The following is a 15,378-nucleotide window of genomic DNA, read 5'->3' on the forward strand; positions in this document are numbered from 1 at the left end:
TGCGAGGGAGGGTTATGTGCAGCTTCAGCATACTTACCAGGCTGTAATTCCACGTGTTGTACGAAATCCAGAGAGAGAGGAGAGAATATGGAGTAGCCTACTCACACTCTCACTGTTGCGTAAAGAAAACTTATGAGAAAAAAAAGAGCAAAAGACAAGAGAAAATACAATTCTCTGGAAGTAAAGGTGAATGGTTTGTAAGGCTCACTCATTCAGCCTATTACAACCAAGTATCTATTTGGAGAGCAATGCTGTTGCTTGGCAGCGCAGAAAGAGTACTCCAGGGTAAGAAGAGCAGTGATCCAGAGTCCAGAGAGAGAGGAGAGAATATGGCCACAGGTGGAAACTTGGAGTTGGACATGTTAGAAGTGAGTGAGTATGGGGGATGGAAAGATGTTGTTTTAAAGGATGTTGTTGCAAAATTTAACGTCATCTTTACCGAAAATAGCAGCAAATACATACAGAAATGCCATAGTCCAGCCCCCATCATGAAAGTGAGTACATACATGACGAGGTGGAAGAGTCCATCGAATCCCATCCTTGTCGTTCAAATGCTCTGGCGTTTGAAAGAGGCCGGTGCTTCCGTGGAAGGTGTTTTACTCGCACGCTCTTATCCTTTTGAAGGATGTTGTTGCAAAATTTAACGTCATCTTTACCGAAAATAGCAGCAAATACATACAGAAATGCCGTAGTCCAGCCCCCAACAGGAAAGTGAGTACATACATGACAGGGTGGCCGAGTCTATCGAATCCCATTTTTGTCATTCATTTGTTCTCTCGTTCATACGGCAAAACTGAAAGTCATCTTACCGAAAATAGTTGCTGAAACATACATATACAATTATGTGCCAAAGTCCGGCCTCCACTAGAGAAAAAGGAAAATACATGACGTGTTGGCCGTGTGGTTAACGTGATGGACTGCTAGTCCATTATGCACTGCATGAGTGGGTTTGAAACCCATCCTCGTCGCTCATTTGATTCGGCATTCGAGAGATCATGGTGTTTCTGTAGAATTTCGTTTATTCTCATTATTTTAGCGTTTTAAAGGATGTTGTTGCAAAATTTGATGTCATATTTATCGAAAATAGCTGAAAATACAAAGATATATGCCATAGTCCAGCCCCCATCATGAAAGTGAGTACATACATGACGAGGTGGAAGAGTCCATGGAATCCCATCCTTGTCGTTCAAAAGCTCTGGCATTTGAAAGAGGCCGGTGCTTCTGTGGAAGGTGTTTTACTCGCACGCTCTTATCGTTTTGAAGGATGTTGTTGCAAAATATAACGTCATCTTTACCGAAAATAGCAGCCAATATATACAGAAATGCCGTAGTCCAGCCCCCAACAGGAAAGTGAGTACATACATGACGGGGTGGCCGAGTCCATCGAATCCCATTTTTGTCGTTCATTTGCTCTGTCGATCATACGGCAAAATTGAAAGTCATCTTACCGAAAATAGTTGCAGAAACATACATATACACATATGTGCCACAGTCCAGCCTCTACCAGAGAAAAAGAAAAATACGTGACGAGGTGGCCGAGTGGTTAAGGCGATGGACTGCTAATCCATTGTGCTATGCACGCGTGGGTTTGAATCCCATCCTCGTCGCTCATATGTTCTGGCATTCGAGAGATCATGGTGTTTCTGTAGAAGTTCTCTCACTCTTTTAGCGTTTTGAAGGATGTTGTTGCAAAATTTTATGTCAACTTTATCGAAAATAGCTGCAATTACAAACATATGCCATAGTCCAGCCCCCATCATGAAAGTAGGTACATACATGACGAGGTGGAAGAGTCCATCGAATTCCATCCTTGTCGTTCAAATGCTCTGGCGTTTGAAAGAGGCCGGTGCTTCCGTGGAAGGTGTTTTACTCGCACGCTCTTATCGTTTTGAAGGATGTTGTTGCAAAATTTAACGTCATCTTTACCGAAAATAGCAGCAAATACATACAGAAATGCTATAGTCCAGCCCCCAACAGGAAAGTGAGTATATACATGACGGGGTGGCCGAGTCCATCGAATCCCATTTTTGTCGTTCATTTGATCTTTCGTTCATACGGCAAAACTGAAAGTCATCTTACCGAAAATAGTTGCTGAAACATACATATACAATTAGGTGCCAAAGTCCGGCCTCCACTAGAGAAAAAGGAAAATACATGACGTGTTGGCCGTGTGGTTAACGTGATGGACTGCTAGTCCATTATGCACTGCATGAGTGGGTTTGAAACCCATCCTTGTCGCTCATTTGATTCGGCATTCGAGAGATCATGGTGTTTCTGTAGAATTTCGTTTATTCTCATTATTTTAGCGTTTTAAAGGATGTTGTTGCAAAATTTGATGTCATCTTTATCGAAAATAGCTGAAAATACAAACATATGCCATAGTCCAGCCCCCATCATGAAAGTGAGTACATACATGACGAGGTGGAAGAGTCCATCGAATCCCATCCGTGTCGTTCAAAAGCTCTGGCGTTTGAAAGAGGCCGGTGCTTCTGTGGAAGGTGTTTTACTAGCACGCTCTTATCGTTTTGAAGGATGTTGTTGCAAAATATAACGTCATCTTTACCGAAAATAGCAGCCAATACATACAGAAATGCCGTAGTCCAGCCCCCAACAGGAAAGTGAGTACATATATGACGGGGTGGCCGAGTCCAACGAATCCCATTTTTACGTTCATTTGCTCTGTAGTTCATACGGCAAAATTAAAAGTCATCTTACCGAAAATAGTTGCAGAAACATACATATACAAATATGTGCCACAGTCCGGCCGCCCCCGTAGAAGAAGGATAGTCTGTGACGAGGTGGCCGAGTGGTTAAGGCGATGGACTGCTAATCCATTGTGCTCTGCACGCGTGGGTTCGAATCCCATCCTCGTCGCTCATATGTTCTGGCATTTGAGAGATCATGGTGTTTCTGTAGAAATTCTCTCACTCTTACAGTGTTTTGAAGGATGTTGTTGCAAAATTTTATGTCAACTTTATCGAAAATAGCAGCAAATACAAACATATATGCCATAGTCCAGCCCCCATCATGAAAGTGAGTACATACATGACGAGGTGGAAGAGTCCATCGAATCCCATCCTTGTCGTTCAAATGCTCTGGCATTTGAAAGAGGCCGGTGCTTCCGTGGAAGGTGTTTTACTCGCACGCTCTTATCGTTTTGAAGGATGTTGTTGCAAAATTTAACGTCATCTTTACCGAAAATAGCAGCAAATACATACAGAAATGCCGTAGTCCAGCCCCCAACAGGAAAGTGAGTACATACATGACAGGGTGGCCGAGTCCATCGAATCCCATTTTTGTCATTCATTTGTTCTCTCGTTCATACGGCAAAACTGAAAGTCTTCTTACCGAAAATAGTTGCTGAAACATACATATACAATTAGGTGCCAAAGTCCGGCCTCCACTAGAGAAAAAGGAAAATACATGACGTGTTGGCCGTGTGGTTAACGTGATGGACTGCTAGTCCATTATGCACTGCATGAGTGGGTTTGAAACCCATCCTCGTCGCTCATTTGATTCGGCATTCGAGAGATCATGGTGTTTCTGTAGAATTTCGTTTATTCTCATTATTTTAGCGTTTTAAAGGATGTTGTTGCAAAATTTGATGTCATATTTATCGAAAATAGCTGAAAATACAAAGATATATGCCATAGTCCAGCCCCCATCAGGAAAGTGAGTACATACATGACGAGGTGGAAGAGTCCATGGAATCCCATCCTTGTCGTTCAAAAGCTCTGGCGTTTGAAAGAGGCCGGTGCTTCTGTGGAAGGTGTTTTACTCGCACGCTCTTATCGTTTTGAAGGATGTTGTTGCAAAATATAACGTCATCTTTATCGAAAATAGCAGCCAATATATACAGAAATGCCGTAGTCCAGCCCCCAACAGGAAAGTGAGTACATACATGACGGGGTGGCCGAGTCCATCGAATCCCATTTTTGTCGTTCATTTGCTCTGTCGATCATACGGCAAAATTGAAAGTCATCTTACCGAAAATAGTTGCAGAACCATACATATACACATATGTGCCACAGTCCAGCCTCTACCAGAGAAAAAGAAAAATACATGACGAGGTGGCCGAGTGGTTAAGGCGATGGACTGCTAATCCATTGTGCTTTGCACGCGTGGGTTCGAATCCCATCCTCGTCGCTCATATGTTCTGGCATTCGAGAGATCATGGTGTTTCTGTAGAAGATCACTCACTCTCTTAGCGTTTTGAAGGATGTTGTTGCAAAATTTTATGTCAACTTTATCGAAAATAGCTGCAATTACAAACATATGCCATAGTCCAGCCCCCATCATGAAAGTAGTACATACATGACGAGGTGGAAGAGTCCATCGAATTCCATCCTTGTCGTTCAAATGCTCTGGCGTTTGAAAGAGGCCGGTGCTTCCGTGGAAGGTGTTTTACTCGCACGCTCTTATCGTTTTGAAGGATGTTGTTGCAAAATTTAACGTCATCTTTACCGAAAATAGCAGCAAATACATACAGAAATGCTATAGTCCAGCCCCCAACAGGAAAGTGAGTATATACATGACGGGGTGGCCGAGTCCATCGAATCCCATTTTTGTCGTTCATTTGATCTTTCGTTCATACGGCAAAACTGAAAGTCATCTTACCGAAAATAGTTGCTGAAACATACATATACAATTATGTGCCAAAGTCCGGCCTCCACTAGAGAAAAAGGAAAATACATGACGTGTTGGCCGTGTGGTTAACGTGATGGACTGCTAGTCCATTATGCACTGCATGAGTGGGTTTGAAACCCATCCTCGTCGCTCATTTGATTCGGCATTCGAGAGATCATGGTGTTTCTGTAGAATTTCGTTTATTCTCATTATTTTAGCGTTTTAAAGGATGTTGTTGCAAAATTTGATGTCATCTTTACCGAAAATAGCTGAAAATACAAACATATATGCCATAGTCCAGCCCCCATCATGAAAGTGAGTACATACATGACGAGGTGGAAGAGTCCATCGAATCCCATCCTTGTCGTTCAAAAGCTCTGGCATTTGAAAGAGGCCGGTGCTTCTGTGGAAGGTGTTTTACTCGCACGCTCTTATCGTTTTGAAGGATGTTGTTGCAAAATATAACGTCATCTTTACCGAAAATAGCAGCCAATATATACAGAAATGCCGTAGTCCAGCCCCCAACAGGAAAGTGAGTACATATATGACGGGGTGGCCGAGTCCATCGAATCACATTTTTACGTTCATTTGCTCTGTAGTTCATACGGCAAAATTAAAAGTCATCTTACCGAAAATAGTTGCAGAAACATACATATACAAATATGTGCCACAGTCCGGCCTCCCCCGTAGAAGAAGGATAGTCTGTGACGAGGTGGCCGAGTGGTTAAGGCGATGGACTGCTAATCCATTGTGCTTTGCACGCGTGGGTTCGAATCCCATCGTCGAAGCTCATATGTTCTGGCATTCGAGAGATCATGGTGTTTCTGTAGAAGATCACTCACTCTCTTAGCGTTTTAAAGGATGTTGTTGCAAAATTTTATGTCAACTTTATCGAAAATAGCTGCAATTACAAACATATGCCATAGTCCAGCCCCCATCATGAAAGTAGGTACATACATGACGAGGTGAAAGAGTCCATCGAATTCCATCCTTGTCGTTCAAATGCTCTGGCGTTTGAAAGAGGCCGGTGCTTCCGTGGAAGGTGTTTTACTCGCACGCTCTTATCGTTTTGAAGGATGTTGTTGCAAAATTTAACGTCATCTTTACCGAAAATAGCAGCAAATACATACAGAAATGCTATAGTCCAGCCCCCAACAGGAAAGTGAGTACATACATGACAGGGTGGCCGAGTCCATCGAATCACATTTTTGTCGTTCATTTGATCTTTCGTTCATACGGCAAAACTGAAAGTCATCTTACCGAAAATAGTTGCTGAAACATACATATACAATTATGTGCCAAAGTCCGGCCTCCACTAGAGAAAAAGGAAAATACATGACGTGTTGGCCGTGTGGTTAACGTGATGGACTGCTAGTCCATTATGCACTGCATGAGTGGGTTTAAAACCCATCCTCGTCGCTCATTTGATTCGGCATTCGAGAGATCATGGTGTTTCTGTAGAATTTCATTTATTCTCATTATTTTAGCGTTTTAAAGAATGTTGTTGCAAAATTTTATGTCAACTTTATCGAAAATAGCAGCAAATACAAACATATGCCATAGTCCAGCCCCCATCATGAAAGTGAGTACATACATGACGAGGTGGAAGAGTCCATCGAATCCCATCCTTGTCGTTCAAATGCTCTGGCGTTTGAAAGAGGCCGGTGCTTCCGTGGAAGGTATTTTACTCGCACGCTCTTATCGTTTTGAAGGATGTTGTTGCAAAATTTAACATCATCTTTACCAAAAATAGCAGCAAATACATACAGAAATGCCGTAGTCCAGCCCCCAACAGGAAAGTGAGTACATACATGACGGGGTGGCCGAGTCCATCGAATCCCATTTTTGTCGTTCATTTGCTCTGTCGTTCATACGGCAAAATTGAAAGTCATCTTACCGAAAATAGTTGCAGAACCATACATATATACATATGTGCCACAGTCCAGCCTCTACCAGAGAAAAAGTAAAATACGTGACGAGGTGGCCGAGTGGTTAAGGCGATGGACTGCTAATCCATTGTGCTCTGCATGCGTGGGTTCGAATCCCATCCTCGTCGCTCATATGTTCTGGCATTCGAGAGATCATGGTGTTTCTGTAGAAGTTCTCTCACTCTTTTAGCGTTTTGAAGGATGTTGTTGCAAAATTTTATGTCAACTTTATCGAAAATAGCTGCAATTACAAACATATGCCATAGTCCAGCCCCCATCATGAAAATAGGTACATACATGACGAGGTGGAAGAGTCCATCGAATTCCATCCTTGTTGTTCAAATGCTCTGGCGTTTGAAAGAGGCCGGTGCTTCCGTGGAAGGTGTTTTACTCGCACGCTCTTATCGTTTTGAAGGATGTTGTTGCAAAATTTAACGTCATCTTTACCGAAAATAGCAGCAAATACATACAGAAATGCTATAGTCCAGCCCCCAACAGGAAAGTGAGTATATACATGACGGGGTGGCCGAGTCCATCGAATCCCATTTTTGTCGTTCATTTGATCTTTCGTTCATACGGCAAAACTGAAAGTCATCTTACCGAAAATAGTTGCTGAAACATACATATACAATTATGTGCCAAAGTCCGGCCTCCACTAGAGAAAAAGGAAAATACATGACGTGTTGGACGTGTGGTTAACGTGATGGACTGCTAGTCCATTATGCACTGCATGAGTGGGTTTGAAACCCATCCTCGTCGCTCATTTGATTCGGCATTCGAGAGATCATGGTGTTCTCTCACTCTTTTAGCGTTTTGAAGGATGTTGTTGCAAAATTTTATGTCAACTTTATTGAAAATAGCTGCAAATACAAAGATATATGCCATAGTCCAGCCCCCATCATGAAAGTGAGTACATACATGACGGGGTGGAAGAGTCCATTGAATCCCATCCTTGTCGTTCAAATGCTCTGGCGTTTGAAAGAGGCCGGTGCTTCCGTGGAAGGTGTTTTACTCGCACGCTCTCATCGTTTTGAAGGATGTTGTTGCAAAATTTAACGTCATCTTTACCAAAAATAGCAGCAAATACATACAGAAATGCCGTAGTCCAGCCCCCAACAGGGAAGTGAGTACATACATGACGGGGTGGCCGAGTCCATCGAATCCCATTTTTGTCGTTCATTTGCTCTGTCGTTCATACAGCAAAACTGAAAGTCATCTTACCGACAATAGTTGCAGAAACATATGTAACCCTAGTAAAATAGTTAAATAATTATTTATAATATTATTTAGAGCAGTATAATCATATTATTATTTTATCTACAAGTCTTTGTAAATATAATAAACGAAAATAAAATTCATGTATACAAATGAAGTTTGAGGTAAAGTAACAACCAATCGTAGAAGCGGGTTGTTAGCTCCGCCCCTTCCAGCTTGCCGGGAGAGAGAGACAGAGCAGAGACGAGACCGGTTGGCAGAACAATAGAGAGGAGTAAACTTGAACAAAAAGATTAAAATAATCTTAAAGTATACCATTATATTAGCTCATTTTATGGTAAACATGTGTGTGTATGTGTTTTATTTGTTCCACGTGTTGTATATTTTGTATGTTTTTGAAATTATTTTAAACATATTAAACTTATTTATATTTTCTGGTCTGTGATCAGGCCAGGTTTTTTTCTGAGGACATTTTCCCAGTTTCACTGGATTCCTTGTATTGATGGCGAGCTTCCTATGTCGACCTGGAAAATTGTTAAGTACACATATTTCAATTTTTCCTCATTTCACCGGATAAAGTAAGAATTTGCCAAAATGTTAATTCCTTTATTGGACTGCGATTTTTAAATACAGCTCTAAGGACTGATTTTCTTAGAGGGAAAAAACAGAACTTTATCTGAATTGAACTGATTTCACCAATTTCAGAGTGAACAACGACACTGATTTATTTGTGTTATTTTATGGATTCTTTTGTTTTCACTTGAATTCATTTATTGTGATTTGTGTTTGATTTAAAATAATTGTAAAGTGGGTGCACCCTGGGGTTGTGTATAAATAGTTATGTTACTGATGTAAGTATTGTTTACTAAGACAAATACGAAAAGGAAAAAATTAATACAATCTAAAGTAAAATAATTTTTGTATTTAAAACATTCAACAACAGTTTGTCTTTGGTTATTGCTCAGATTCACCCCCACCCCCTTTTACTTACCTTGCAATCTTCTGGTTTTATTGTCTGGTCCAATAATAAATAAATATAGTACACCTGTTACACTTGGATGGGAGACCGCCTGGGAATGCCAGGTGCTGTAAGCTTTTCGAAGTCCTTCATTTGGCAGCTGATAGACTTCCCCGTGTCACAGCTTCGCTGCCATTATTTTTTCTCGCCTTCAAGGGCATTGTTTTTGTCGGTGGTGTGTCGATGCCAGCTGAGCTGCGCTCGGTCCCTGGTGCTGCGCCTGTTTCAAATAGCCAACTCTTGACGGCCTCTTTCGCTTACGGCCATACCACCCTGTGGGCGCTAGTGAGTAGTGTGTGTCAGGAAGTGTGTGACTGCAGTAGGTGAGGAAGGCTCACCACACGTTTTTTGTTTGTTTGTTTTGCTTTTGATTTAACTTTTTTCAGCAGTTTTTCTTTTTCTTTCTTTTTGTTTTTTTTCTTTTAATCCTCCCGGCAGCCTGTGCTGTTTGGGAGGATTTCTTTTTTTCTTTTTTGCTTAAAATGGACGGACAACCTGGAACAGACATGGCAATGGCGGACGGTGTACGAGACAAGGAAGACAATGGACTGGCTAAACGACAACGAGACGGAAAAGAAATGAGTAAGGATTTTACAAAACGAAGATATTTAAAAGAAGCAACTGTAACAGTGAGTGTGGGGAATGTAAGAGATGTAAGAGCAACTGAAGTGATTAAAGCTGTGGAGAAGAAGATTGGATGTGGAAAAATTTTAGCAGTGAGACCAAAACAGACAACATACTATGAAATTACGCTGGAACAGGAAGAGGATACGGAGGATTTAATGGATGGATTGGACATTAACGGAACAACTTGTGAAGTAAAACGACTGCAAAACAGAGAATATGTTGTCTCTTTCATGCACCTGCCTGTTTACATTGCTGATGATAAAATAATAGAAAAATTGGAGGGCTGGGGTGTTGAACCCTTATCAAAAATTAGAAGGCGCTGCTATCCGGGCACAACCATTGAAGACGGGACAAGGTACATCAAAGCATGTTTCCCAAAAGAAGTTGTCTCCCTCCCATACAGCACAAAAATAGAAACAGAAGATGGCCCACAATATTTCAGGGTGATGCACAGCCATCAGGTGAAGACTTGTCGGCTGTGCATGAGCCCTGAACATGTGATAAAAGACTGCCCTGAATTTAAGTGCTACAAGTGTGAGGAGAGGGGGCATTTTATGAAGCACTGTAATGCAGTGGTGTGCCCGGATTGCAGAGCCGTTTTAAACAAGTGTGAATGTTGGATAGAGGAGGAAGAGGAAGAGCAGCATGTAAACGGGCAGGTGCATGAAAAAGACAGCAAGGACAACGAAGAAGACACAACAGTACGGCCAAAGGAGAAAGACATTACAAGTAAACATACTGAAAACCAACAACAACAAATCGATGAAGAACAAGTGCAAACACGGGAGAGGAAGGAGGAGCAGACACAGATGGAGGAAACAGAGACTATTCAATGTGAGATGAACCAGGTAAAGGACGGACACAAGAAGGTTGATGAACAGACAGATGCAGAAAAAGACGACAAAACTACTTCAAACATGGAGGAAACAACCAGTTTTAAATTTGTGGATCTAGAAAATGAAGAGGATGAAGAGCGAATGGAGGTGGGAGGAAAAAAGAGTGAAGAAGAAGAAGAAACAAACTTGACCAAACCAGAGACAAGAAGGAGAAGAAGAAGAACACTAAAGGTAACGCCAAATTTACAAGCTAACAGAAGGAAACAACTTTTTAAAGAGACAGTTGAAAAAAACAGATTTGAACTTTTAAGAGACTTTGGAAATGAACTGAAATGAAGGGTTTTAAAAATATTTTTATTCTTTTAATGCTTTTAAGATTTGTCACTTTTAATGCCAGAGGACTTTCAGATGTTAGAAAATTTGATAAAGTTATTGAAATGTGTAGGAATGAGGATGTTATTTTATTACAAGAAACAAATTGGAAAGATGAGAGAATGAATGAAATAAGAAAAATGTGGAATGGAGAAATTTTATACAATAATGGTGATGGTAGACTAGGAAGAGGGGTTGCAGTTTTAATTAAAGAAAAAAGTGGGGTGACATGCAAGAAAATATACAATGACAATGAAGGGAAATGTTTAGTATTTGAAATGAAGTCTGAAGAAAAAACAATAATTATGATCAATGTTCATGCACCAACAGAAGAGAAGCAAAAGGTAGAGTATTTTAACAGTTTAAATAATCTGATAAAACAACATAAAGAAGTTATTATGATGGGGGATTTTAACACTGTGTTCAGCAAATTGGAAATGGCAGAAGGAATGGTTTTTAAAACAGATAAAGGAAGAGGGGAATTGAAATTATTAATGGAAGAAAACAATATGATTGATGTTTGGAGAGAAAGAAATGAAAAAAAGAAAGAGTACTCAAGAAGACAGTTAGTGGGGAATTTTATGTGTAAAACAAGAATTGATTTTATTTTATGCACAAGGAATATTGAGAATTTTATTGGAAATATTAAATATGCGGAGACTAGTTTAAGTGACCACAAACCAATTTTTATGCAATTAGACTGGAGTAAAGTGAAAAGAGGGCCAGGAGTGTGGATTTTAAATACAGATGTTTTAAAAAATGAAAACTATATTTTAAATATTCAAAGATTAATAGAAGAAGAAAAGAAAAATGAAATATACACAGAGGATAAAAGATTATGGTGGGAAAATGTTAAGTATTTAATTAAAAAGTATACGATAAAATATTGCAAATTAATACAGAACATTAGGAGAAAGAAGGAGAGAGATGCAAAAGAGCAATTAGAGATTAAATTGAATAAGAATGAGAAAGATATACAAAAAATTAAAGAGCTTGAAGGAATAACAAAAGAGATAGAAGAAAAAAAATATGAAGGGGCAAGATTAAGAAGCAAAGCCAAACATACTGTAGAAGGAGAAAAGTGTACAAAGTTTTTCTTTAACTTGGAAAAAAGTCGAAGTAAAGCCAAAACATTTAATGAATTAAAAAGAGATGATGGTGTAGTTATAGATACAAATGATGGAATATTGGAAGAAATTAAAAATTACTATGACAAGTTATTTAGTGCAGAAGGTGTGATAGAGGAGGACAAAGCAGACTTATTAAAACAAATAAAAACAACAGTAGGAGAGATAGAAAAAAAGGAATGTGATGAACAAATAAACGAGGAAGAAATAAAAAGAGCAATTAACGAGTTAAATAAAAATAAAAGTCCAGGAATAGATGGGTTGGGGAATGAGTTTTATATAGTTTTTAAAGATATTTTAACTGGAATTTTAAAAGAGGTATATGAGGAGATTTTTAAGGAAGGAGAATTAAATGTAAGAATGGGAATGGGATTAATGGAATTGATATATAAAAGGAAAGGAGGAAAAAATTATTTAAAGAATTACAGACCAATAACAATGCTAAATACAGATTTAAAAATTTTATCTAAAGTTTTAGCCAACAGACTTAAAGAAATAATGCCAAGTATAATAAAAACAAACCAGGTATACGGAGTAAAGGGAAGAGATATAGCGGACACAACAATTAGCATTAAAGACACAATAAGATACATGAACGAAAAGAAAAAAAGAGGTTTTTTAATTAGCTTGGATTTTGAAAAGGCATTCGATAGAGTTGAGCACAGTTTTTTATTTGATATTTTACAGAGTTTTGGATTTGGGGAGAATTTTAAAAAATGGATTAGTATTTTATACAAAGGGGCAACAACAAGGATTAAATGTAATGGTTTTTTAACAAAAAATGTGAACATCACACGATCGATTAGACAAGGGTGTCCGCTATCAGCTCTTTTATATTCATTAGTGGCAGAACCCTTGGGATTAATGATAAAACAAGATGAGGAGGTAAAGGGAATAGGACTGGATGGACAAGAAACAAAAATATTCCAATACGCAGATGATACAACTCTTTTAATGAAAGATATCGAAAGTGTAAAGAAAGCGATGCAAATAGTGCAAAAATACTGTCGAGGATCAGGAGCAAAAATAAATGAAAGTAAAACGGAATACATGAGATTAGGAGAGGTAGGGAATTTAGCAGAGCTGTTCACTTTTAAAGAAACTAAAGAAATCAAGATTTTAGGAGTTTTAATGGGGAAGGATGAAAAGAAAGCAGATGATACAATGTGGGAGGAAGTGCTTGGAGGGATTGAGAAAAGACTAAAATTCTGGAAAAACAGGACATTGACATTAAAAGGGAAGGTTTTAGTGTTAAATGTTTTAATGGTGTCAAAGCTGTGGTATATTTTATATGTGTCTGCAATGCCGATGTGGGCGGAAAAAAGGCTGAAAAAATGTTTTTTAGATTTTTTATGGGAGGGGAAACCAGCAAAAATTGCACATGCTACTTTAATAGGGGAAGTGGATAAGGGAGGACTGGGGTTGATGGATGTAGAACAAAGAAAAAATAGTTTGAGGGTCAAAATAATAAAAAAGTACTTTGACAAAGGAAATGAAGCATCGTGGAAAGGAACTGTGGGATATTTTTTAAATAAATGTGGTAATTTTAATTTGGGGGACAGTATTTTATGGATGAAAACAAAAAACTGGATGGCGGAGAGGGTGCCGGATTTTTATAAAGAATTGTTAAGAGCTTGGGGAAAATTTTTAAACAATGTGCATTTTAAACCTCTAGGAAGAGAGAACATTTTAAATCAGCCTCTTTTCTTAAACAACTGCATTTTAAATCAAGGGAAGGAAATTTTTTTTTAAAAATTGTGGGTGGCAGGAATAGTTAAAGTAAGGGATATTTTATATGAGTTTAAAGAAGGTTTTTTTACCAGTACAATGCATTATTGATGCCATGGAAGAAGCAAAGGAAGTATATAGCAGACAAGAAATAAAGAATAAGTACGAAATAATTAAAACTGCAATCCCTCAAGAATGGATTCAAAAAATTGAAAATAATGAAGATGACGTTGATGGAATGGAAGTGTATGTGAGAATAGGGGAGAAATTGAATGATTTTAAGGAATGTACTGTGAAAAGTTTTTATTGTGTTTTTAGGGATGCAGTTTTTAAGAAACCTGTGGCAAATGAATACTGGATGCAAAAATACGAGATAACAAATGAGAACAACATATGGGAAAACATGAGAGGTATTTTTATACAAACAAAACTGGCAAACTTAGAATATTTTATAAGACACAGAGTGATTTTTACTGATGCCATTTTAAATAAAATTGGGATGGAACAAGATGCAACATGTAAAGTGTGTAACGAAGATGATGAGGGGCTTTTACATCTGTTTTTACATTGCAAACAGTTGGATGATTTTAATGAAAGATGTAAAGAAATGATCTCAATATTAAAAGGGGAGGAAGAAACAGAATGGAATAAGGTTTTAATGTTGGGATTGGAAAATGAATGTGCATGTAAAAACAAAAAGCTAATTAACTTGCTGATAATGTTGATGAAAAACGCAATATGGGAAAGAAGAATTGTAATGAGGAAGGAAAAAGTGCGACTAAATGTATGGAACATTTTTAAAAGAAAATTCTTAAAGTATGTACAATGTTTGTTTTATTATTTTTATCATGAAGAAAAAGTTGATGTTTTTTACAATGTTTTTACGGTTGAAGTATGTCAGATTTTAAAGGACTGTGAATTGGACATTTCTCTTTTAAAAGACTGAAAGGACCCTGGAAATAAGACTATCGACCACCAATGAACTGCTTTTGAAATGAAATATCTTGTGCAAGTATGTGTAAAATGTAAAATTGTAATTGTATGAATATTTCTTAATAAAAAAATAAATAAATAAAAAAAATAATAATCTCATCTGAACTCGGAAGTAAAGTGGGGTCGGGCCTGGTTAGTACTTGGATGGGAGACCGCCTGGGAATACCAGGTGCTGTAAGCTTTTCGAAGTCCTTCATTTGGCAGCTGATAGACTTCCCCGTGTCACAGCTTCGCTGCCATTATTTTTTCTCGCCTTCAAGGGCATTGTTTCTCTGTCGGTGCTGTGTCGATGCCAGCTGAGCTGCGCTCGTTCCCTGGTGCTGCGCCTGTTTTAAATAGCCAACTCTTGACGGCCTATTTCGCTTACGGCCATACCACCCTGGCAATGCCCCCTTGAGTTTGACTGAGTCATTGCTTTCAAGGAAGTGTGAGGTGGCAGTAGGGAGAGAAAGGCTCTCCCATTTTGATTTGCTTTATTGTTTTTTTCTTGATTTTGCTTAAATTAAATTGTATTAATTTTGTTTAGTTTTAGTTAAACCCCAGACAGTGTTATCTGTTTGGGGTTAAAACGTTTTGAAAGGATGGACACTTTGGTAAAGGAACTGGAACTGAAAATGGACTATGGCAGCATGGACAAAGCTACTCCTGAAAACAACAATTCAAGAGATTCAAACAACGGCATCGACGATAATGACACATGGGCAACTGTTGTGGCAAGAAGGAGGAAAACTAAATCAGACACAAGTAGAGAAGGAAGTGGAGAAATGCAACAAACTAAAGGTAAAGCAAATGCTGAACACTTGGAAAACAGCCAACAAACAAGTCATAGAAATGAGATGATAAACAAACTGAAAAGTCAAGCTAGATTTCAGAGACAATATAAAAAAGAAACAACTTTGACAATGACT

General features: G+C 38.7%; 1 protein-coding gene and 5 non-coding genes across 6 annotated transcripts in view; 5 read left to right on the plus strand and 1 right to left on the minus strand.

Annotated features, from left to right (window-relative positions):
• The window catches only part of LOC137491106 (uncharacterized), a 1,257,671-nt gene that overhangs the window by 910,990 nt on the left and 331,303 nt on the right, over positions 1 to 15,378 (minus strand). The window lies entirely within an intron of this gene.
• On the plus strand, positions 1,526 to 1,607 carry trnas-gcu (transfer RNA serine (anticodon GCU)). Its single transcript has one exon. It is a non-coding gene; the product is annotated as a tRNA-Ser (tRNA).
• Positions 2,793 to 2,874, plus strand: trnas-gcu (transfer RNA serine (anticodon GCU)). Its single transcript has one exon. It is a non-coding gene; the product is annotated as a tRNA-Ser (tRNA).
• trnas-gcu (transfer RNA serine (anticodon GCU)) lies at positions 4,065 to 4,146 on the plus strand. Its single transcript has one exon. It is a non-coding gene; the product is annotated as a tRNA-Ser (tRNA).
• Positions 5,333 to 5,418, plus strand: trnas-gcu (transfer RNA serine (anticodon GCU)). The gene has a single exon. It is a non-coding gene; the product is annotated as a tRNA-Ser (tRNA).
• Positions 6,601 to 6,682, plus strand: trnas-gcu (transfer RNA serine (anticodon GCU)). The gene has a single exon. It is a non-coding gene; the product is annotated as a tRNA-Ser (tRNA).

This window comes from Danio rerio, chromosome 4, assembly GCF_049306965.1.
Source record: "Danio rerio strain Tuebingen ecotype United States chromosome 4, GRCz12tu, whole genome shotgun sequence".
NCBI lineage: Eukaryota > Metazoa > Chordata > Actinopteri > Cypriniformes > Danionidae > Danio > Danio rerio.